At 43.4% G+C, this 24,697-nt stretch overlaps 1 protein-coding gene across 4 annotated transcripts in view; it reads right to left on the bottom strand.

The window, feature by feature from the left end:
- ADCY8 (adenylate cyclase 8) overlaps nucleotides 1-24,697 on the bottom strand; it is a 217,675-nt gene that overhangs the window by 134,345 nt on the left and 58,633 nt on the right. The gene's annotated exons all lie outside the window — the stretch shown is intronic.

The raw sequence follows: 24,697 nt of genomic DNA on the forward strand, positions 1-24,697 counted from the left end.
TAATTTCATACCATTCTATGGACATGACAAATACATACTGAGTGCCTGTTATTTTCCAGACACCCTCCTGGGTGTTGGGTACACAGTGGTGAACCAAATAGATGGGGGTCCTACTATTATGCTTGAGCTTACTTTCTAAAAGGGCATACAGACATGAAATATTACACATTTGCAAAATGTGACAAGCGCCATGCAAGAGCAGGTCATAATCAGAGGGTATGATGGTTGATGACCTGATTCTAATCAGCGATTAGGAATGACCTTTCTGAGGAACTATATTTAAACTGATACCTGAAAGTCTGGAATAAGCCAACCCCGTGTAGTGCAAGAAGAGAACTCTGGGAAGAGGAAGCAGCAAGTGCAAATATCCTGAGGCAAAAAAGAGCACTGGTGTGGCTGGAGGGTGGAGAAAGAGGGTGTGGTGACAAGCGATGAGGTTGGAGATGTAGATAGATTTTGCAAGCCTGCATGAGATGTCAGCATTTAATTCCAGTTTCAACTGGAAGCCACTATGGGGTACTAAGTAGAAGGGCGACACAAACTGATTTCCATTTTAAAAGACGCCCCTGGCAAATGAATTGTGGGGAGGAGGCCAAGAGTAGAGGCAGAGAGACCAGTTGGGGAAGCTCCTGCAGTGGTCCAGGTGAGACGTGATGGTGGGATAAGGATCCATGGGATTGGCAATCAACTGAGATGCTAGGAGAGAAAGAGGGTATGACCATGGTGATGGCTGGGTTTTGAGTTTAGTTGATGGGGAGGGTGTGCTCCATTTATTGAAACAGGGGACTTGTGAGAGAAACCAGTAACCAGAAACCAGGAGGCATGAACTCTTTATCAAGAGGAGAGGAAACGAGACACATGCAGCCTGAAAGTAGGGACTTAACAGCTGACGGAAGAATATTCTTCCATTGTCATCAACGCGGTAGATAAAAACAAAATAACTGGTTAACTAGCAAGTGAACTAAATCCTAGAAAAACCTTCTGTTGTGGAAACTAGGCAAGAATCTGGCTTCTTTGCTATATAATTATCTATAGTGCGGAATTGAGTTTGAGGCAGGTGGATTCTAATCATCATAGTTTCCCGTATCCTCACGGTTATTTACGGATCTTAAACATTTTCACCTTCTATTCTTTCCTTTATTCCTTGCACAACCCTGAAAATAAGCAGGTGCAAATAATTATCTTTATTTAATGAACAGACTGAGTCTAAGAGGGATTAAATTACTTGCACGACCTGAATGGTTACCAAGTGGCCAGGATGCAATCCTTTACCACCTAAAATTCCTTGAGGGGATTCTTGGTGAGATGGGAAAAGCCCTGGGTTTTGAGTGAGACAGGAGTTGGGATGCCGTCTCCATCACGCAACAGCAGTGTTTCATTAGGAGAGCTACAGCATCTCTCGGTGCCTGAGCTCCCTAATTTGGCAAAGAGCAATAATATCGTCTACTTCACAGGGTTGCTGTGAGAAGTCAATAAAATAAAATATGTGAAGTGTTAATCCCCTCCCCCTCCTCTCTCTTCTACTCAACCCTGTGCTCATGCAAAGGGCTTTATTAATGAAGCACCCAATGAGCTTCCTATGAGGAGGCTTTCTCCTCTCTGGAAAGCTGTCTCATCGTGGGACTGAGAGGCTTGCTTGTTGCAAATGCTCCCATCATGTCCACGTCCACTTCGTGTTCATTTGTGCTATTTGTCAACTTCCCAGTTACTTGTGGCCCTGTTCATGCAATTGCTGCTGGATGGGAGCAGGTGCTAATCACAGTTTCGAGGGGTACGCTGAGCCTGAAAATAGTAGGTGCTAATGGAATATTTCCTAAACAAATGTGTGAGCAGGGAGAAGGCAGACTGTGTCCAGCTCATGGCTGCATCCCCTGCGGCAGCCAGCTCAGTTCCTGGGACAGGATGATTATTTGTTAAATAGATTCTTTAAGTGGCAATGTACATTCAACCTTCAAGTACAACATCAAGGCTTTTATGGGCGACTTTTTAAACACAATTTTAATAGCAAAATTCTCCAGCGCCCAAGCTTGCCAGCCTGCAGCCCGTCGTGCTCCTGGCAACTGCCCCAGCTCCTGCCTTTGGAAAGCATTTTCTGTGAGACGATGGGAGTTTGCCCAGAGTCTGCTTATAAAAGGCCATTTTCAAGACTTTTGTTTCCTTCAGATGTGTTCACTGCTTAAGAAACATCATTCAAATCCCCTGAAAACACAATCTGAAAGAAAATGGGCAAGTTTGCCCCTTAATCCAATTCCCAGCTCCTGCTGAGGCACAATGTATGATTCTCCAGCTTTGGAGGTCAGAAGGACAAGAATCTCTCCTGGAGCCAGACTGTGGCCTTTGTGCTCACATTCTGCATATCTTTTTCGCCCTGGGTTTTTTCCATTTGCATGAGAAGAGGCCTGGGTTGATTCAAAGTGCATCCATGACTCCTGCTGGATTTCCCTCTCATCTCACACAGTGTGCTCTTCACATAATGTGCTCTATTCATGTCATCGAAATGGCTTCCTGGGCATCAACGGCTAAGGTATACCCTGAGGGGAAGTCAAGGTGAAAACAGTCAGGGATTCGGGATCTTTATTTTATGCAAATGTTTGTAGTGGGGAATACAAAGAGAGCAGGGCAGCTCCCTGACACAGGTGGCAGCCCTTCTGGGCCTACAGGCAGCCCAGCCGTGCTTCTGAATGGCTTCAGGAAGAACTCGTGGCTCTCAGGTTCCTGCAAACTGAGGGTCCTCTCATTAACCTCCCTCTCCTGCAGACAAAGCGGTGTTAACTGCAGCGAAGGTCCAGGCAGAGAGACTCATGCTGGGCTTACGGATAAGATCTTATTTTCAGTGATCACTCACTATGAAGTATGCCAAAAGTTTGGCATCTAGTATCTAATTGAAACCTCACATTAATCATAGGAAGTAGTAAGTTACTATTTTCACCCCATTTTATGCATGAGGGTACTAAGATTCAAAGAGTTTAGGTGAAACTGGGCTGCCAAAAATGATGTACTTGGTAAGTGCACAGTCAAGACTCAAGCCCATGTTGTGTTTTTCTCTGGAAGTTGGATCATAATTCATCCATTTATTCATTTATTTACCATGTCAAGGAATAGTGCTATGTGACAGGTGCACGGCTGGACATGGAGAATCAGCAGAAAACAAAAGCAGACCTGTACGTGCCTTTGTAGAGCGAATGTGCTAGAGGAAATAAACGGACCACGGTGGAGATTTGGGGGAGCTGGTGGCTGCTTTAGCTGGATCATCAATGAAGGACTCCTCAAGGTGACTTAAGCCGGGATCTGAAGGGCAGAAGGAACCAGTCCTGTGGAAAGCTAGAGAAGGTGCTGCAGTCACAGGGGAAGAGCAAGCACTGAGGCTATGGTATACGGCCTCTCACATGGAACTCATTCATTCATTCACTCACCCAACAGCTTTTTACTGAGATTCTACTATAGGCAAGTATGTTAGACGCTATGAATGCAGGGGTGAATAAGGCAGATGTGATCCTGGATTTCATGGGGGCTTACAGGCTTAGTCTCAGAGACGACAGGCAAAAGAAGTGATAGTCAGGGTATCAGAGGTCCAGCAAAGGTGGCTGGCAGGAGCTTGACAAGCGCTAGTAAGTCAGGAGCAGACTCTAGCTAGAAATGTGGGCAGGCAACCCAGGGACTCAGGGCAGGCTGCTCTATAAGAAGCAGATGAGGTCCTGGGAGGCTTGCTAGAGGTGGCAAGAAAAAGAAGGAGAAGCTGGGCTTCCACGTAATTTACCACCAAGACTCAGAGCAAGACAGAGACCAAGTGGACAGAACTTGGATCTGGAGAGACGAAACATTGGGTGTTTCATCTCAGGAATAAGGTGTGCTCTCAACTCTAGTACAGGGGCTCCCCACCCCAACTCAGTAACTCAGATGAGTTATGCATTCCCTTGATCATGCTAACCTGTGCCTGAGATGCCTTCTCTAACTGGTCTGCTGAAGCGATACCACCTCCGTGAAGCTCCCCCTGAATCCTACTACGCCGTGTAGACCTGCCTCCTTCTGCCCCGATTGGAACTTGCACCGACCTCTGAACCAGCACGTGGACCAACTCAGTACAGTAGAAGCTCTTCTGGCTGACTTCCACTTAATCAACTCTCTGGCCTGCCTCATTGGATTAACCCACGCTTTCCACTCCCTCCCTCACACCCATCAGCTGAAGGTGCCCAGCTGGTAGGGAGCCGTCTAAATGCCCACAGTGTCTACTCCCTCTACAGCTGCATGCTGACCAGGAGTAACTGGGCTTGTTTCCAAATTAAATACAAATTTTAAATAAGTAGGAACGAGAGATGCTATTTGTATGAAAATGGAATCGAACACTTTGGAAAGAATTACTAAGACTGAAGAAGGAAAGCATTGCTACCAAATTAGATGTTGCCAAAAGACTTGTAAAAATTTGTGGGAAAAATAATGAAGATCCAGAAGTCACTCTGGTAATTTTGCACAGACTTTTAAATTCTTGCTCCACATGAAGGAACTAGAAGTCTTGGCTGATGCACTATGAGCTATGATTTCTGTAAGAAACAAGAGACCTACACCAAAAGAAATGTCTTGGACTTTTTCCAAAAGACCAGAGAATGAATTTATTATTTAATGTTTAAGCCAAAAATGAAATATTTAAGTATAATTTTTTATATTTCCTGATTTTAATCTACTTTTTCAATTAATCAAGTAACCATTCATCCTCATTTTTTTCAGCTAAAGGGATTTTGCAAAATTTTTCAATTGTTTGGGGGTCTGTCACCGTCCCTAAACTGTGAAGTATTTAAGTGCCAAGAGAATGTTTTCTCCACCTCCAGAACCCAACACAGGCTTAGTAAGGAAGCAGGGGGAGTCAGATTATCTGGATTCCTTTGGTGACAAAGAGACAGATACCCACCTTGAGATAGCTTAAGCAAATTCAGGCTTTGTCATCAGTATAGTGGGTGTCTCACGGAATCTATGGACTTTGGAAACAAAAGGACCCAGTGACCCATAATGACTCTTTCACCTAAACCTGGATTTCTGATTCTCCTGCAGGTTGACTTCATCCTCTCTTAGCCACCGAGAGCTCTGCATCCTTACAGCTTGTATCTTTGGCCATTGTGAGAAGATTCTTGCTCAGTTCAAGACTCAACATGTTTGCCTAAGGATTCTGCCTAAGGTGCATGGTCAGGAGTGCAGAGTCATGATAAAGAGCTTGGTCATTACTCGGGTGATTAATAAGCGAGGATGAAGGAAGTTCCAGAAAAATGCGGGACGTGGTGGCAAAAAAACGAATGTGCACAATGCAGTGGCCAATGCATGTTTGTGGAAGGAACAGATAAATAAAAATAAATACGTGTGCCTGAACTAGGGTCTGGCTCTGACAGGAGGGTCGGAGAGCAGGGAATCTGAAGGGAAGGTAAATGATGGGCGGGCAGAGTGGTGTGGCAGTCATACACACGGCCATGGAGCGAGGCCTGGGTTTGAACCCTGACTCTGCCCCTCCTTGACTCTTTGACTTAACCTCCCTCCGGTACCACAGCTTCCCCCTCTGTAAACAGAGATGATAACGACAGCAGCTACTTCACAGGGTTGCTGTGGGGTTAAATGAGATCATATTCGTGAAAGAATTAGATAGCGTCTAGCACACCGTAACCGCAGCCCAAATGCTTGTTAAATTCACCGGCAAGCATGCCCTATTTTAAGCCTTGTTTTAGGACTCTAATTGTAACTTGGTGCTGAAGCTGAAAGCTTTTAGTGGAAGGGAACTTACACAGGAATATGGGGAAAACGAACCGATAGAATATGTGAAAAAGGAACTGTGGTGCGCCGTGAAAAGCCTCTAGTCACACTTTTAATAATTAAAACATTTTTGAAAAACTTTGTTATCAAAATCTTCACTCTGGCATTTGAGTTTATGTCTTAAAGGGCTTTTATGGAATTATCACGCAGAACTGTTACCATTTCTGAAAGCTAAGTGTGAGCACAGCCATGCGGAAACTGTTTAATTGGCTCCTAAAGGCCTGTTCTGTAGGTGCACTTCAGGCTCATTCAGCCAGAGAGTGAACGTCTGCATAACATCCATGTCTACCTGAGGGTGGTCTAAGACCCCAGGAGCTTCGGTTCTGCTTGGAAATGCAGACTAAAGGGTTTTGGAGTCAGGCAAGCTTGAGTTGAATCCTGGCTGAACTCCACAACTGACTTGTACTGAGACGGTGAAAACTTACATGACTGACCCCTTTGAGCCTCAGTTTCTTCATCCACAAAATGGGAATAGTCATACCTGCCTCCTAGGATTGTTGTTTACACTCAATGACAAAGCCCCTTTTACAGATCTGGTACACAGTAGGTGCTTATTCAACAGCAGTAGCCATCAGATGTGTTTTAATTCATTCCAGTGGCCAACTCATAGCCCATGGCCTACATTACTCCATAGTCTATAGTCCATGATGTGGAGTGCAATTTAAAGGACGAATCACAAAATTCAGGTTTCAGGGGGGCTTTTTTCTTCTTTTCGTGTTTTCAGGCAGTCCAGATTTTCTCAGATCCCTTCATTTAGTAGTTCCCAGATACATAAAATTGGAAACCCTGAGACAAAGCTCTTTCCTTGTTCTTTCATTTGCCCCATCATTGCTGAATGCCCTCTGTGCCAGGAGACCCCAGTGCACAAGGCCAGCCAAGGCCACACCTTCCTAGACCATGGCTCAGATCCTATAACTTACCTGTGTGACTTTAGACAGGTCATTAACCCCTCCAAGCCTCATTTTCCTCATTTGCAAAATGAGAACAGTGGCTCCCTTATGGGATTATTGTCAGGGCTCAGTGAGACATTTTTTTTTTGTTTTTTTGAGGAAGATTAGCCCTGAGCTAACATCTGCTGCCAATCCTCCTCTTTTTGCTGAGGAAGACTGGCCCTGAGCTAACATCCGTGCCCATCTTCCTCTACTTTATACGTGGGACGCCTACCACAGCATGGCTTGCCAAGTGGTGCCATGTTCGCACCTGGGATCCGAACCGGCAGCCCAGCCTGCCGAAGTGGAACGTGCGCACTTAACTGCTGCACCACCGGCCGCCCTGAGACATATTTTTTTAACTTGCTGAGCAGGAGTGCTATCCCATGGGAGTAGGGGGCAGAGGACGGATGAAGTGGGGGGTGATCCATACCAGGTATAGGCAATAAGGGGTCCTTTGTCTATAGAGAATTTAAAACAATAATAAAAGGACTAAAAGTTGTTCTTCTTTTTATGATCACCATTCATTGGCAGTTTTAAGCAATGTTGGTGATAAAATATACCTTTCCACTCCCCAAGTAACTGCTTCTACACAACCTGGCATATAGTACACCCCTCCCCTCTGTTATTAGCGCTTCAAATGGTCCATGATATGGCAATGCATGCATCTGCCATCAGCCTTACCCTAGCCAAGGCTCAGCACACCCATGGGGACCTTTACTTGAGGACCCAGTCTCATGTATCAACAACTCTAACATTATGAAATAAAAAGGAAGCCACTTTTTTCGGTAATAAAGTGATAAACCAAAGCAATATGACACTCAAGCAAGATGCTGAGCTTTCCTGAAAGGCATTTAGTCAAATGTGAGGAATAAAGATCACATTTGCTGAGCCCAGAAAACATTAGGCATGAAATCTGCTGCTAAGCATTAGCCCCTCTTGAAAAAGCTTTCTTTTAAGCACTTCTTATGGCTTGAGGATTTCAAAATCTTTTTAGAGAGGGCTAAAAGGGTCTTTCACACAAAGTTTGCTACTTTTCTCAGACACAGAAAACACTACTAAGTATTGTGCCATTTTCAATAGAAAGACATTGATAAATAGGTCAGAAATCACGACTGGAGGAATTGAATTTGAATCTTTTTTTGGCATGCCTTCTTAATTGTCTGATCTTGAGTGAGCTACTTAGCATCTCTGAATCTGCATTTTCTTAGGTGTGAAATGCAGGCACTAAATCTTGCCCTGCCTACTTCATAGAGAGGCTTTATTGAAGGTGAAACACTCCAGGTGGATAGTATGGTGTCTTCAAAAGACAGGAGTTTGCCAGACAGAATCAGGGAAGAACATTCAGGCACGGGCAAAGAATGCAGAGAATGGAGAGCAGAAGGCAAGCCTGGAGATGAGGCTACCATGGTTGAAGGTTCTCTGTGAAGGGAGATCAGTCAGAACTGAGACTTGAGAATTCCACTGGAAACAGTCTGGAATGGACCTTGATTGCTAGGACAAGGAGTTTGGTCTTTAGCCCATAGGGAAACAGAGAGCCAGTAAGTGATTTTTAAAGTGAGGGATCAGGAAGGAAGGGGGTTGACAAGGACTATAAGGCTGGGGGACAGACAGAAAGTAGGTGACTAGTGAGATTGTTGTCAACTCTCCAGCAAGGTAAGTAGATCTGAATGTGGGCCAGCGCAGTGGGCAGAGAGAAGGATCAGATTAGAGAGACAAGTGGAAGGTGCTGTTATTGTATATGGGCTGGAAAATTTTCCAAAAATTTTTGAAATACGACAAGGGATGAAACAATATAAAACAGATGAAAAATGCATAGATACATATGTAGGGGAGGAAGACATTTCCTCTACCCTCTCTGGGTTCTTCTGGCTGGAGAATGAGTTAAATTCACATGAGACAGAATAGCAGGAGAAAATTAAACAAAGCTTTATAACGTGTATACATGGGAGAGGCTCAGGCAAGCTGAGCAACTCGCCAAAATGGCTGAAGCCCCCACCTTAAATATCATATCCAGCTAAAGACAAAGGAGGATGTTAGGGGTGGGGGGAGTCAGTTACAGGAGGTTACAAGACAAGCACAATAAACAAATGCAGATTTAAGCCCTTGCCTTCCCCACTGATTAAAAGTTTCTAGAGATAAGGTCATCACCCCTTCTTCCTGGAAGAGAGGGAGATATCTTTACAGATGGAGATTTCCTTTACAATGTAAATGTCTCTTACAAAGGGTAAGTAAATTCTACTTTTCAGTTGCTTTCCTGTCTGCAAAGTAACCAGCCCCAAATAATCATCATGCCAAAGAGACGTATCTTGGGGTGGTCAATTCCAGGCCCCACACATATATAACTATCTATCTATCTATCTATCTATCTCCACCTCCATTTCCATCTCTGTCTGGGTGTATTCCTTCTACTTATCCTATGTACCATTCAAAGCTCCTTTGCCACAAGGAGCTTTCCCTGAGAAGTCCAGATCCCACAGCTCTCTACTTTCTCTCAATTCCTTGAGTGAGGCCATACTACTAACTTAGTACTCTGATTCTGTATTATTTTCTCCTTACTGGTAATCATAGACTTCTAGGACTTGAACTAGAGGCTTTTAAGTCCAAATTTTTAGAAGTTCATAAATAAGAGCATGAAGACCTAATATGGTTTTTAGTATTGCTGTGATCATTGTAACTCTCATCGTATTAACTGCACTTGCAGCATCAACGATTGTGCTGTGTGCAGGCCTGTATCACGTTGACCAGAACTATCCAACTGTGTGCCTGGCCACAGCCATGTGCTGCAAACTGGTGACAGGTGTGAGGAGACTCAGGGCTGTCAGAGCCCCCAGGAAAGTCACCTCTGGCCATGACCAGCATCTTCAGGTAGCCCTACTGTAAATATTAACATTTCTCCTGCGAGAATGATGTGAACAGACATAGAAACCACTACTTCTTATGCATCATCTCCAACCCTCACAACAGGGAGCAGGTGAGGAAGTCAAGGCTCAGAGAGGTTTAGGGACTTGCCCAAGGTCACACAACAAGTGAGAGACAGGGCCAGGGTTTTAATAGGGTCATTCTCTCCTGGAAGCTATGTTTTAGCTAAGGGTGTTCAAGCTTGTGGGAGGCAGGACTGAGGCCCGCCCTTAGATCTCTTGATCCAGTGTCTTTCCCTTTAATTTTTGTATCCTAACATCTTCTTGTGGATTTGTTTTATGTTCTTCATTAAATTAACATGATAGGACCCTTTCTGCAGGGACAGTGACATCTTTGTGAGGTGTTAAGTAATCTCCAGCTCAGTGAGGCACACCCTTTTGATCCAATCTTCCTAAAACCTCCCAGCCTTCCAGGACCAGCTCAGACGCCTTCTTTCTGGAAGACACTGCCTTGGTTCCACCATCGGGAGTTCACCAACTTGGGTGTGAAGCCCTTGGGGGGTTTAAACAGGGAAGTATTTCTTCTTTTTCAGATTGCTCTCACTTCTGGTTGGAGAATGAATTGTAGGAAAGCAAGAATGGAAACAGGTGACCAGTTAGGATATTGTGATTATTCAGTAAGGGATGACCATAGCTTGGAGAGTGGTGGTGATGAAGACAGGCTGGGTGGATTTTAAATCTATTTAAGATTTGGTGTGACAGGTTGGACGTGAGGGATGAAGGAAAGAAAGACAGTCTAGATAACTTATGTGAAAGGCTTGGTATATAGAAAAGATTCAATAACAATTATCTATTGAAGTTATTATTAATATGCTCCTTAAAAGCAAAGTCTAGTGAATCTTACACATCTTTAGGCTTAGCACAAGTCTAGTATACAGTAGGAGCCCAATAAATGCTTACTGAATATCTCTTGCTTATTACTGTGCTGCCAGGTGGGCCATTGCCATGTTAATTATTGCATGTTAGTAATAAACAGCTGGTTACAGAGTTAGCTATGTTCTTTGTATTTGATACTCTCGTTTGGATTGTTTAGAAGTGAAAACACTTCTCCCAGTTAGGAAAGTGCTGCTGAGAGGGCACCTCTAACAGGGTCACATGTGGATTAAATAGAGACCGGACATGATATTAACACACATCCTCAGAGACCCCATGTAATCTATATATTACCAAAGAATTTCTAGCTCCGCCTTTTTTCATTCCAATCTCTCTATGATCATAATTCTGAAATGGGATTCCTTTTAAGATTATTCATCCATTTACTCAAGTAATCATTCATCAAATATTTTTTCAAGCTTGTCCTCAAAATGTTATAATTTACTGAAGAAAAGGTTGCTGTCCTTCCTGAGCTTCAGGCAAGTGAAGAAAGATCTCAGGATCATAAATGCAGTGATGGACGGAAGGTCAGGGGCAGGGTAAGTCCAATTAGGACATCTAGACCTGGTCAGGGAAGGCTTCCTGGAAGAGGTGGTACTTGAGCTGAGTTTTGCTTTCAAGTAAAGGAAATCCTATGAGTGAAGCCATGGAGATATAACAGAGATGATCTACTCACAGAGCTTTAAATGGTTGGAAGTGGAGAGCTGGGCAAGGGCCAGGTCACAAAGGTGCTTGTGTACTAAGCTGAGGAATAGCAGCTTCATCTTAAAGGTATGGGGAGCCACCGAAGGAGCTCTTCCTTATTTGCATTGAAGTTTAATTTACGTAGAGGAAAACGTACATATCGTAGATGTACAGTTCCATGAATTTTCACAAACTGAACACACTCTAACATACAGAACCCAGAACTAGAAGCAGAACATGACAGCACCCCAAAAGCCTCTTGTGTCCCCATCCGGTCACTACTCCTTCAAGGAACAGGGAATACATGATTTCACTAATAAAGCAAATGCCTAAGAAAGAAGAGCAATTATATTGAAAAAACATAATTTTGTCCACTACCACTACCACCAACTCTTACTGATCATTACTATGTATCAAGATCTGTACATGAACCATCTCCTTTAGTCCTCACAACAACTCATGAGGTAGATACATTTATTATCATTGTTTCACATGTGGAAACAGAGCCACAGAGAGGTTAGATAGTCGTGCCAAGGGCACAGAATGAGTAAGTGGCAGCACCCGGATGCAAACTCAAGCGTTTAGATCCATTACTGGGTGAGTTCTATGCATTAGTCTCTGTGCCACGGAGCCTGATTTGGGGTTCATCCTTTTCTTGGGTGCAATGGATTACCTGGAGCTGACACTGATGGCACAGTTGTTTCCACAACTTTGTGTAATCCATTGCTGAATATCACCTACTACTCACTCATGCATCTGATAAACTGTTATTAAGCAAACACGTACTGAAGAATGAATGGGTGGCAGACATCGTACTCTGCACCGGGCAGAGCCGGGGATACGCTTTGCTTCTGCCTTCCCTGTGATTGCAGTCTCATTGACTGAGAGACCAAAACCGACTTCCCTTACTGCTTCTCTCACTCTGCATCCAGGAATGGCTCACTTGTGGGCTCTCACGTTCCTTGGCTTTTCAGCGGCCACTGAAACTGCCCATCTACTGCTCTTCCTGGCAACTCTTTCTGTTTCCGGTCTTTACACCCTACTCTTCTGGTTTTGTTGTTGTTGGGCTGGTTTTGGTTTTTAAATTGTTTTTTTCACTTTTTTAGCACCTTTGCTATTCTTCCTCCTCAGTTCACCCCTTTAAATGTTGGGGAACTCCAGAGTTTAGGACTGCAGCTTCTTCCTTCCCTTGTTTACACTGCCTGCCGAGATTAACCTATCTAGGTAAATGGCTTTATATTTACCATATGCTTGTTGATCCACTCTAGAGATTATATTTCAACCTTAACCGCTCTGCTGGACCCTAAGCTCATCTATCCAACTGCCTACTTGACAACTCCACTTGGATGAATAATAGTAATCTAGATTAACAAGACCCAGGTACCTGCTTTGGCATCATTTCCCATCACTAACCCCATTGGACACCATCCTCTAGGCACATGAATCCTTCTCCGTGAACAGGGCAAGCTTGTTCCCACCGTACGGCCTTTGCGTTGGGTCTTCCTTTTGCCTGGAGCTGTCCTTCCCCCAGTTCCTTTCTTCGTGTGCCTCTTTCAATCAGGCCTCGGTTCATCAATGCCCCAATGTGGAGTAGCACTCCAGATTCTCTTTGCCACCTCATCAGTTTTCATAATCATAGCATCCATCACTATGAACTTTTTCATGCTTATTCATTACTTCATTTCCTTATTTTTTTATCTCCTCTCATCTCGCCATAAGTCCATGAAAGCAGGTATCTCATCTTTCATACCCAGTGGCAACCTTAGTATCTTAAATCAGTGCCTGGCACATAGTAGATGCTCCACTAATACCAGCTCAATTACTCTATGAATGACTCATATTGCATCTTTAAGAGATACTCAAGCTGAGGGATGGTGGAAGGATCATAGGAAGGTGAGAAGGAAGCAGATAGATGGGCTTAGAAAAGATTGAGAAGGGCCGGCCCGGTGGCACAGCAGTTAAGTTCGCACGTTCCAGCTCTGCGGCCCGGGGTTCACCGGTTCGGATCCTGGGTGTGGACGTGGCACTGCTTGGTAAGCCATGCTGTGGTAGGCGTCCCACATATAAAGTGGAGGAAGATAGGGCCAGTCTTCCTCAGTGAAAAGAGGAGGATTGGCAGCAGTTAGCGCACGGCTAATCTTTCTCAAAAAAATAAAAAAATAAATAAAAAGAAAAGATTGAGAAGATACAGTCTACAGTGAGAGACTGTCAAACCTGGGTACCCTCATGGCGTACTCTCAAGAGTCTGGGGTACCTGAGAGTAAACATTCAAGAATAGTTGATCTATATGCTAACTGTGTATTAAACGGCATATTCCATTAGAAATCCCTTTCTTCAACATTTCAGGAAAACCGAGATTTCAGTGCATATAGGTCAATACAGATAATTATGTGTCCACAGTTTCTTATTGTGTCTCATCATGTGTTTTGCTAAACTTTTGTGTTCCATTTGTCACAGAGCTAGAATCAATTTGCAACACACACACAAGCACGCACGCTAAAAGATCCAAACAGACTTTGATTCAGTTGCTTTGTCAGGACTTGCAAGGTAATAATTACGAAACCAGAAATAAGGCAACATTAAAAATAACATTAAAAAGGCCCAAAACATCTATTTTGGAATGGCTTCCTGAGCCTGAAAATGACATTTCTTAAATTATCAATGGAACCAAAATACTTTGATGTTCTCTTAAGGATCAGTTCATGTTTATAAACCTGTTTTGTAGTCATAGGGTGAAAATGCTATATTAATTTAAAATGAAAAATGTTTCTCTGGTGGGCATTTAGGAAACAAGAGGAATGAGGCCCAACATGCTTCCTACCCTGGTCTTCATGCTGATTGTGAAGTGGGAGAGATTTTGCTCTGAAGTAAGACAGATTAGGTTTGAACCCATTTTCTTGCTTGAGCATCAATTTCTTTTCTCTTTTCTTTTTCTGAGGAAGATTAGGCCTTGAGCTAACATCTGCTGCCAATCCTCCTCTTTTTTGCTGAGGAAGACTGGCCCTGAGCTAACATCCATGCCCATCTTCCTCTACTTTATATGTGAGCTGCCTGCCACATCATGGCGTGCCAAGAGGTGCGTAGGTCTGCACCTGGGATCTGAATCGGTGAACCCGGGGCTGCTGAAGCGGAACGTGCAAACTTAACCACTATGCCACCGGGTCAGCCCCCTGAGCATCAATTTCTTTTTCTGTAAAATGGGAATGACAACCAGCCTTCCATGGTGTTGTGAGGGTCTCAAGTGAAAACGACAACTAGAGTCGCTGACATATAGTGGGGGCTTAATAAATGCTAATTGCATTTCTCTCTCCTTCTCTTCCCCTCATTTCTGTCTTTCTACACTTTAAACTCCTAAAATGAACCAGAAAAGAAGGTTTATATTAGATAATGTAAATAAGTAAATAATAGTAAAAATAATAGTAAATAATAATAGTAAATAACAAAAAATTGTTACTTTATTTCTTAATTATTATTTACTAAAAGCAGCAAATAATAAAAAATAATAGTAAGGTAATAGTAAATAAACAAATACATAATATAAGATTAGAGCATCCACTTTCATCATGTGCCTTTTTTGATAAGCCACAGCTGTCTATAATAATAGCATTTTACCACTTCCTGTGAGCCTGTAGGTGAGAAAAAGATGAGAAGGGTGGTTTTTCCAGTATCCTGTACAGCTTCCAGGAAGGGAATCATGGGCAACCCAAACCTACTAAATGTGACAGATTGTGTGCAAATAAGTGCACAATAATTCCCCTGGGGTAGTACCTTCCCACCTTATTCTTGGCTTGGTTAAGTCACTTGCTTTTGGCCAACGGAGCAACAGCAAGTGTAGCAGAAGCAGAGGTTTCAAATGCGCTTGTACATTGGGGCTTACATTATCTCTTGCAATGCTTGCAACCCTGAGACCACCATGTGAATGTGCTTGCAGGATGAGAGGCCATGTGGTAGAGAATGGAATGCCCTGGTCCACAGTCTGCCAAATTGCCCGATGTGTGAGAAAGGCTGTCCCACACCATCCAGAAGCCGTCAGTCTTACGAGCTGACTGGAGACAAGTGAGAGAGTCCAGCAGAGACAGGTGAGCTGATCAGACCAACCTGCAGAACTGTGAGCCCAATAAATGGTGGTTGTTTGAAGTCACTACATTTTGGGGTCATTATAAAGCAAAAGGTAACTGATACTCCAAATTAACAGATTCGGAAAGACAAGGTGGTTGATTGGGATATATGACTAGGAAAGCGGACTGACATTTACTGAGCACTTATCGTGTGTGACAGTTGTCACACAGTTTATTTTATTTGATCCTCAAAGCTAAAGAATGGAGCAAAGAAGCCTATTTAATAGTTAAGAAAAATAAATCCAGAGAGATATTACACATTGTCTGAGGACATACCACAAAGTGGGTATTATTATTTTATAGATGAGTATATTTGCTCAAAAGGGAAGAAATTTCCTCAAGAGATCTAACAAGGGTAAGTGGCAGAAGCAGATTTGGAAGCTCAGTGAGTTTGGCACGACAGCCAGTGCTCTTCTGAATACTCTTGCTGGTGCACGTACGCCACATGCTCCCAAAGCTGGCCCTCTGTCTGTAAATAGAGCCAGGACCTGTCCATGCAAGCGCCATCCACTTTTCTAGCTCATCGTCCTTTGATGGCTTTTCCACCTCCCCTGTCTCCTGTGCTTCATAGTCAAGAGCAGTGGCTGTGGTCTTGGAGGAAGAACGGATGCCCGCTCCTGGGATGCTTCCTCGTGGGGTCCTGGATCCTAAAGAATCAGAATTACTCAAAGTCAAAGACTCCAGCCAGAGGGACCAGACAGTGCTGCGACTCAGCTGGAATGGCACAAAAGGAGTGTGGCGGGCACCGTGGACTGCCACTCAGCACCCTTTCCCACCACGTCTGGAGCAGTATTTTAGAAACTGGAACTTGTGACAGACTTGTGGGCCTGAAATCAAATTCAGTGACTCATCTACAGCACTGAAAAATGAGCTAAATAAAAACAGAAAGTATCAGAATCCAATGACTACAAAGATAAGTATAGCTTCAGAGATATTTTCTTTGTTTTATGTATGCGCTTTTGTGTACTAGATCATCAAGTAAAATGAACTTACTGAGAGTTAGACTTGAAAAAGGAAAAAGGCCACGAGCATCCCTTTCTGAATAAAAGAGGCTGGAAACCGATGACTGCGTTTCCCCAAGTCCTGCCACTCTGGATGTGATTTGGGTTTTGCCAATCAGACGCGCTCCCGCAGGATTTAGACTGTGGAGGTTGATGGAGGCTGCTTTTCAGCGACTTCTGCTTTTCGTTGCTGGCAATCACAGTTACGGTAATATTGTGTTTTTAAGTAGCAACCTTTCGGTTTCTAGTCACAAGTTGTGTGGCTGCCTAGAAGATGGCCGTTGCCCGGGTTTTGCCTGGGTGGATCCAGAAGGCGGCACAGTTCTGGAGCTGACCGCTGTCATGGTGGCGGTTTCCTGACCCCTGCCCTTCACAGGGAATAAGAAGCTGGTCCACAAGGTCAGAAGAGGAACACTGATGTCCCAAGGAGGATTTAACCCACCTCCAAGGCCTATGGACAAGACAAGCCCCCTTGTGTGATGGTGGCTGGATGAGGGGAGCAGGAAGGCATTTTATAATTTCATCGACACTCAGAAATCCTTTCTGAAATTCATCAGGCCCTCAGAAATTATGCACACCCTGGAGGTCCTCCTGACAACGTATTTGCAAATGTCACACTACACATCTATTGACTATTCCATCACACACCAAAAGAACATGCATATTTGGCTCTATTTGACTATTCAGTTCAATTCCCTTCAATAAACAGCAGTTGTGCCTGCAGCGTGCCAGGCTCTGAGCACGTTCCTGAGTGCTGAGTGAGACTCTGGCCCTGAGGAACACAGCCTGCGCGGAATGCACATACAGGAACATCCCAATGGCTCAGCTCAATGAGGTCTGTCGCAGAAGCAAGAGCCCAGCACTCTGGGGATACCAGGAGTGACATGGGGGTGTGGACGGGGTCCTGGTGGTACCTGTCCCTCAGTCATGCCACAAGCATTTATTTCAAATAGTCTTCCAACGATTCAATGAGGTAGATTTGATTATTCCAATTTAACAGATAAGAAAGCTGAGGCAAATCAAGTTACATCCTTTGCTCAAGTTTGTACAGCTAATAAACACGGTGCAAAGGTGGGATTCAAAACCAGGTCTGTCTGACTCCACTGTCTACGTAGCAATTAAGCTGCCTGTAAACACAGTAGAGATTTTCTCGGAAATACATTTTCCAGTGAAATTCTAACATTGCAAAAATCAGAAGTCACAGATAGACTTGCCTCTGGGCAATTTTCAGCTGCATTGCCCTCAATTCTGATAAATTCCTTTCATACCACAGTAACTTCAAATCTGTTATACTCATATGCTAGTGTTGGTGATGAGAAAGAGCAGCAATGTTATAAAAGCTATCAACTATTGCTTCGATATGCTAAAAAGGCATACATCTTTTGAACAACTGCAAATCCTGGTATGGAAAAAACCTCCGCATTGTAAAACTTGGGGTGGGGTGCCCCCTAGAATAGTTGGACAGATGTGGCAGGAATTTTCAGACTGGCATCCATGTCTGAGGACAGGTAACCACTTGGGTATTTACAAGATGAAGGCTTCAGCCTGAAGGGGTGGTGGGAGAGAGAACGTTCTGTCCACTCCAAGGAGGCAGGGACAGAGGCCAGACCAGATTTTGTAGGTTCTGACACTTAAATAAGTTGGAGGGATTGTCTTCAAGAAATACATCGCAAATCCTCGCTGCAAACTTGCTAGGGCCCCTCTGAGGGCTTCGGAAGTGCCTTGTAAGCGAGGGGCCCTGAAGCTTAAACTTTGTTAGCTTCGCCATATGCCTGCTTCTGAGCAGGCAAACTCTTTCATTATTGTGAATGTCGGAAGATACCAACGCTTTGGAGCTCCACCCAACCTGTGGCTGCATGTGGACAGACAAAACAAATTATTGCCTATTCCCAGTATTAATATGCAACTGTTTCCATAGATACCTGATTACAACTATGCCACAAGATGTGTTTCAGAAGGTGTTTGAACACTGTCTCTGACACAGTGAATTCTTAGTTTCTAATTCAATTGTTATTATTCCGGTGTCTTTTTTTAATTAATTCACAAATGCCTTTAGGCACTCCTCCACTGAAATTTTAAAAACACTGAATTTATGCTTTATCTTGATATGGAGCAGAGCTTTTCACATTTATTCAAGAACATCATATTTTAATACCAATTGGAGTAGCTCTAATTTGGAGGCTGAAAGACTGATTAAAATTCAAATAAGGAGCCCGTTGCTTGCAGCATTATGTATATCCTCCTCAAATACAGCATTTTAAAAAATAATAGCTTAACATCTGCAGTGTGCTTATGGTTAAAAATTACCTTCGTGTCTACTAGCCCATTTAATGGTCAAAAGAATCCTGGGAGGTGGGAGTCAGTAAAATGATTTTGCAGGTGAAGAAACTGAGGCTCAGAGAAGTAATCTGTTCAAGGCCAACCTATGTATTGAAAGCAGGACACCAAGCTACACATCCTGATTTTACTGCCTCTCAGCGAAGCATGACTGTCAAGGCCAGAGCTCCAAAGAAGAAACTGAGTCAGAGGCTTGAGGGCATGACGGAGGCAGGGTGGCTGGTGGCCCGGTAGCTGCTACATTTCCACAAATTGCCTGGAGAAATTGCTCAGATCAGATGCGGGCATGTGGTCTCCACAACCTCCTCCAACCCTGTAAAACCAACCAGCTAATGAGCTGGATCATCAGTTTTTACTCTGGTGTTTAATTACCAGCTTATGTCAATTTTCCGCTTGTGAGAAAAACAATTATCAAACACCTCTCATTTACATTTGAAAAGCAGAAAGTGCCATGATCAGTAGACTTACCTGGAAAATACATGCAACACTCATTCATGCATTACTTCTCCCTTTCATTCTTTCAATTGACAAACACAATCTACCTCTTACAACATAAGGTGTAATCCAATTGCCTTTGATTTTACCATCTTTTCACACTCCAAACATCTCAATTTGTTTCTCCCTGTACTTATTTAAAATCAATTCAGTCTCCGGTAGTCTGAGGATTTTGTTTTTTATGGGATGTATTAGTTCATGATTAAAGCAAATGCTTAACAAAGAATAGAAATTATATTGACAACCCCACTACCAACAACAGATCTCACTGGGCACTTACTAAGCGTCAGGCTCTGCGCGTGAATCATTTCATTTGGTCCTCACCACAGCTCATGAGGTAGATATGTTTATTACTGATATTTCACAGACGTGGAAACTGAAGCAGAGAGAGGTTACATAGTTGTCCCAAGGGCACAGAGCAAATAAGTGGCAGCACCTGGATGGGAGTCCAGGCATCTGGATCCTTACTGAGTGAGTTCTAGGCACTAGCTCTGTGCTCTGGAGACTGATTTGGGGTTCCTCCTTCCCTGGATGCAATGGATCACCTGGGGCTGAGTCTCATGGCACAATCTATTCACATCTTTGCATAATCTATTGTGGAACATCATCCACGACTCGCTCATGCGTCTTATAAATTGCTATTTAGCAAACAAACATATATTGAGGAATGAGTTAGTGCCAGGCATCATGCTCTGCAGTGGGCAGAGCGGGGAATAAGCTTCGCTTCTGCCTTTCCCATGCACGCAGCCTAGTTGACTGAGAGGCTGGAGCTGACTGCAATAAAATATTAACAGCATTACGAAAGAAGTCGGCACAGGGCACCACCTGTCTCTTACGTGTTCCAAAGACATTTCAGGATAATAGATGTGAAAAAGGGAATGCTTTGAGCTGCTGGAGAGTTAGGAGGTATAAAGATGAAATATTTACATCCCAGTGATTAACAGACACAAGAGGTGGCTCCCATAGGGCTGAAACGCAGACTCTTGGCCAATGGGAAGGAAGAAAGAGGAGTTGATGGAATAGACAGTTCAAGAGGAGCACTCCCTGTGGGATATGAAAACCTCTGCAAAATCCACATCCAACTGACTAAGGAGGGAAGGGAAATGATTCTTCAGTAGTTGTCAATAATACTGTCATATTTGGGGAAGGGATCTCATGGGAAATTCCCCTTAATCCAATCATTATTTTATTCATTGGAAATAATGTTGAATGTCTAATATCAGGTTAGATATTATGTGGGAAAAACATGAGTCCTCAATTGATCAAGAAATTTACAATCATGTGGAGAGATATGAGACATGTTTCATAGAGCTATAAGATAAGGTGGAAAGTGCCAAGCTTACCAAACTCCAGTCTATTCTGAAAAATTCTATCTAAAATATCTCATTTAATTTTTATTTCTGGCACCTAACTTGGGGTTTGGTCTACATTCCATAACGTACTAACATGATTGGATAGCAATATTACATTTGCTACTATTATGAAAGCTCTGAAGAGGGCTCTGAGAAAAAGTCAATTAATGTGGAATTTTGATTAGATAATGATGAGTTAGCTGAGATCTAAATAATGAAGGAAAATCAACCAAGTGTACTGGATAACCCCTGGATCAAGCTGTGCCTGAAGCCTGTTAGGAATGGAACTCAGGCAAGTCTAAAGCTGGACTGGAGGAGGAGTGCACACCTTAGCATATGACCTTCTGGGGTTGTTATCAATTTCTTGCAATTAATGGGCAGGCAGGTACAAAGCTGGAAGCTTTAGAATAGTTGTGAGGAGTCAAGAGGGCATTAAAAACCCCATGTGAGAAAAGCAAAGGGAACTTCTCGAAAACCCTACACCACCCTTGGTCTGGCCAGGCTCCATCATCGGCAGTAGGAGCCTTCTTGGAGGTTTCATTGGATGCTGGCACTTCCCTGGACCACTGGATCTCTTTCTCTGAGTAGCCTCCCTGTATCTTATTTCTACTTAAGAGAACTCATCTGATTTCTCCACATCTCTCTGCGTAGTCCCATCAATCAAATCATGGTCCTGTTGTGACAACTGTGCACCTACCCCTACACATTCAGTAACATGAGGCAAGATGTTATCTTTATTGCCAAGACCAATACGAGTTGGGTTTCCCATCATTTGAGACTACAAGAGGTCTCCAGTGAGGAAGAGAGGGCCAGGGTCCTCCCGAGGGAGGGGCAGATTGTGAGCAGCATGGTATGTCCAGGAGACTTCATTAATCCACACAGCATAATAGTTAGTATATGGGCTGTGGAGCCAGACTGTCTAGGTCTGAGTACCAGCTCCGCAACTTACTAGCTATTACGTAACCTCTCTGTTTATGGGTTTCCTCACCTATAAAATGGAGGTAAAAATACCACCCACCTTGTGGGGTTACTCTGAGGATTAAATAAAGTAATATAGGTAAAAGGCATAGTATCTAGCACATAGTAAGTGCTTTATAAGGACTAGTCTTTGCTAATTCTATCCAGGTAAAGTTTAAGGTGGAGAGAGAGAGAGGTAAGAAATGGATCGTGTTGCATTGTAAAGGCAATGGGGAGTTGTGTTAGGTTCCTAGGAGTACTATAACAAATTACCACAAAATTCAGTGACTGAAAAGAACAGACATTTACTCTCTCACAGGTCTGGACGTCAGGAGACTGAGATTAAGGCATAGGCACTTTGGTTCCTTCTGGGTGCCCTCAGGGAGAAACCTTCTCATGCCACTCTCCCAGCTCCTGGTGGCTGCGGGCAGTCCTGGGGGTTCCTCAGCTGGCAGATGCATCACTCCAGGCTCTGCCTCCATCTTCACACGGCCCTTGCCCTGGGTGTTTCTCCTTTCTGCCTCTACGTTTCTGTGTGTTCTCTCGTCTTCTCGCAAGGACACGAGTCACAATGAATCCAGTATGAATTCATTTTAACTTGATTACATGTGCAAGGACTTTCCTTCCAAATAAGGTCACATTCTGAGGTTCGAGTGGGCATGAATTTTGAGGGGACACTATTCAACCTCATACAGAAGTCATGGAGGTGACCTGAGCAGGTTTCCGTTTTAGAAGGATCGCTCTGGTTGTGGTGTGAGGAACAAAATGCAAGGAGTTAGGGGCTGTTGCAGTGATCCAGGAAAGAAAAGGAGCAGAGAGTAGGGGTAGAAAGGTGGAGAAAAATATGAGAGATGGGCGGAAAGGAGAACCAACTGCTCATGATTATGACTGGATCTCAGAGAGGAAGGAGAAGAGGAGCTAGCGTGGGCTTGGAGAGCTGATGGCCGGTGATACTAGTCACTAAGAAAGGAAATACTGGAGAGACAAAAGTTTTGGAGAAGGAAAGATCTATGCTTGTTGAGTGAATGGAGGTTGAAACGGTGATTATTTCACCCTATGCCAAATTTCTTCTTGTCTTGAAAGCATAGTTCTCAGTCTATCTCAACTTCGTAGACTCTGACTGCAAATCAAGAGGAGTTTCATTATTTTAAAAGATCAATTTGGACTTTGATTTTCATAGGTAACTGACAACATGACGTTGCATTCCAGTAGACCTCAACTGAGTCAATAACTTATCCCACTGATGGAGGCTCCCAATATGCTAAATATTCATGGCTAGCTGGCCCTGTCTAGTCCACATCCTATGTCTGCCTCATCAGTTATGTTGTATCTTTACCAAGAAGTAGTATTGTTTGTTTCCAGATTTATTTATGTCAGTTGCATTTGCTATTGCTATAACCAAATTTAATTGAGTATGGTATAAACAACAAAAGATGAACGTGAAAAGAAAGCAAGCTTCTGTTTCTGTGAAAAGTTGAATGCTTTGGAAATACTTGGTTTCCTTCTAAAAAAATTGCTTTCAAATTAGGTGTGGGCAAGACATTTGCAAAAGATTAGTGATAAATAGAAATTGCAAGCAATAGCATATATTGGAGTATATGAGGAAGCCATTTGGTGTAAACCTAATTTGGCCTTTGTTTTTCCAAAAGGGCCTGACTGTGGCCATTGAGCACGCATTGTATATCTGCTTTAAACATTTCCTACGGCAAGAACAAATGCCCTTAAGATAAAGGTGCAACTTCCCCCGACATTGGCATTTCTTTAGGGATAAGCATCTTTCCTTAGGCTAGGAACTGATTGCTGTGCTCACCTTTGACCACCCAGCTCTCCTGTGACCACCCAGCTCGAGACAACAGACCTGCCATCCTGCTGTGTCCACCGAGACAGCAACCTACCTGCTGTGTCCATCAATCACTGTGCTGACAAAGCAGTCTCATGACTATTGTAAAAGGGACATTTCAGTCATATGTGAAACATCCTCTTTGGGGGTATATAACCACTCTGTACACCCCACTTCGTTGGTGCCCTTTCTTCCTTCAGGAAGAAAGGCCCCAGCCCATGGTCCTCACATTTTAGCTCAGAATAAATTCACCCCAAATTTTCATTTATAGATTGGTTATGGATTGTTTTTGTCGACATTAGAAACAAAGAAACAGAAAATTCTAGAATGGTTCTGTACTCGGATTGCTCTAAAAGTATTTTTAAATTATTTGTTCTCTTTTATGTTCGATCCATTTTGAGTGGGCTTATGCAAAATAGAAGATATAGAATTCTCATCAATGGACCCATAGTCAAATCCAGGTGAAATAAGCTATTTTAGGCATGGATCATTTTTTTAAAATACGTATTTTATTTCCCTCCTGCTTTAATCTACTATGGCTTTTGGAATGTTCCTTTAACGATATCTAGGCAATGAAGCATGCCTTCCCTTCAGTATTTCATAGTTGGGTTGTGGTTAGGTTTCCAGTTCAAATTTCTTAGTCAAAATCCCCTGGACAGATTTATGACATAAAAGGGCCCCACGTGGCTCTTGGGCTGCTCCTCAGCTCCTCCAGGCTGGATCAAAGGTGTTGAGGGCAGTGATGGTGATTGATTTCTTCTGTCTGAACTGCCTCTGGAAATGTTAATTGTATGCAAATGAGTGCAGGGTGCTGGCCTCTCTTGGAATCAGGGGGAGTATTTAAAATTAGCACTGCCCAGGGATGCCAAATATGAATAAGAACACAAATAGCAAGAAGAAAAGTTGTACTAATTAGAATGAGAGTACGTTCTGCTGCAAAACTCAGGGTGTGGTCCAGGCAGTCCAATAGTTCACGGACCAACTATGATGCCCAGCTCTCATCTATACTGCTTGATTTCCTCACAACAACCTTGGGATACAGGGATTATCATTTTTGACAGACGAAGGATCCAAAGTGCAGAGAGTTTAAGTGGTGTACCCAAGATCACCCAGATATGGAGTTAGTACTAGCCATCAAATCCAGGTTGTTCTTCAAAGCTCCCACTCCTTCTGCCACGCCAAACGGTGCACGTAATGTGAAGGGAAGATTGCAAAGAAGCAGACAGCAAGATGGAATGCAAGGGTAGGTGGTCTACCCTTTGAGTGAAGTCAGCTGCTACAGGAAGGTGAAAGGCCATTAATCTTGGGCCTGTGCTCACTTCTCCAAAATCTAACCAGCAACTAGAGGGAGTCGTGGTGCTAACTGTGATACTAGGCACAGTGTGAAAAACCTGTGTTAA

Source organism: Equus caballus, chromosome 9, assembly GCF_041296265.1.
Source record: "Equus caballus isolate H_3958 breed thoroughbred chromosome 9, TB-T2T, whole genome shotgun sequence".
NCBI lineage: Eukaryota > Metazoa > Chordata > Mammalia > Perissodactyla > Equidae > Equus > Equus caballus.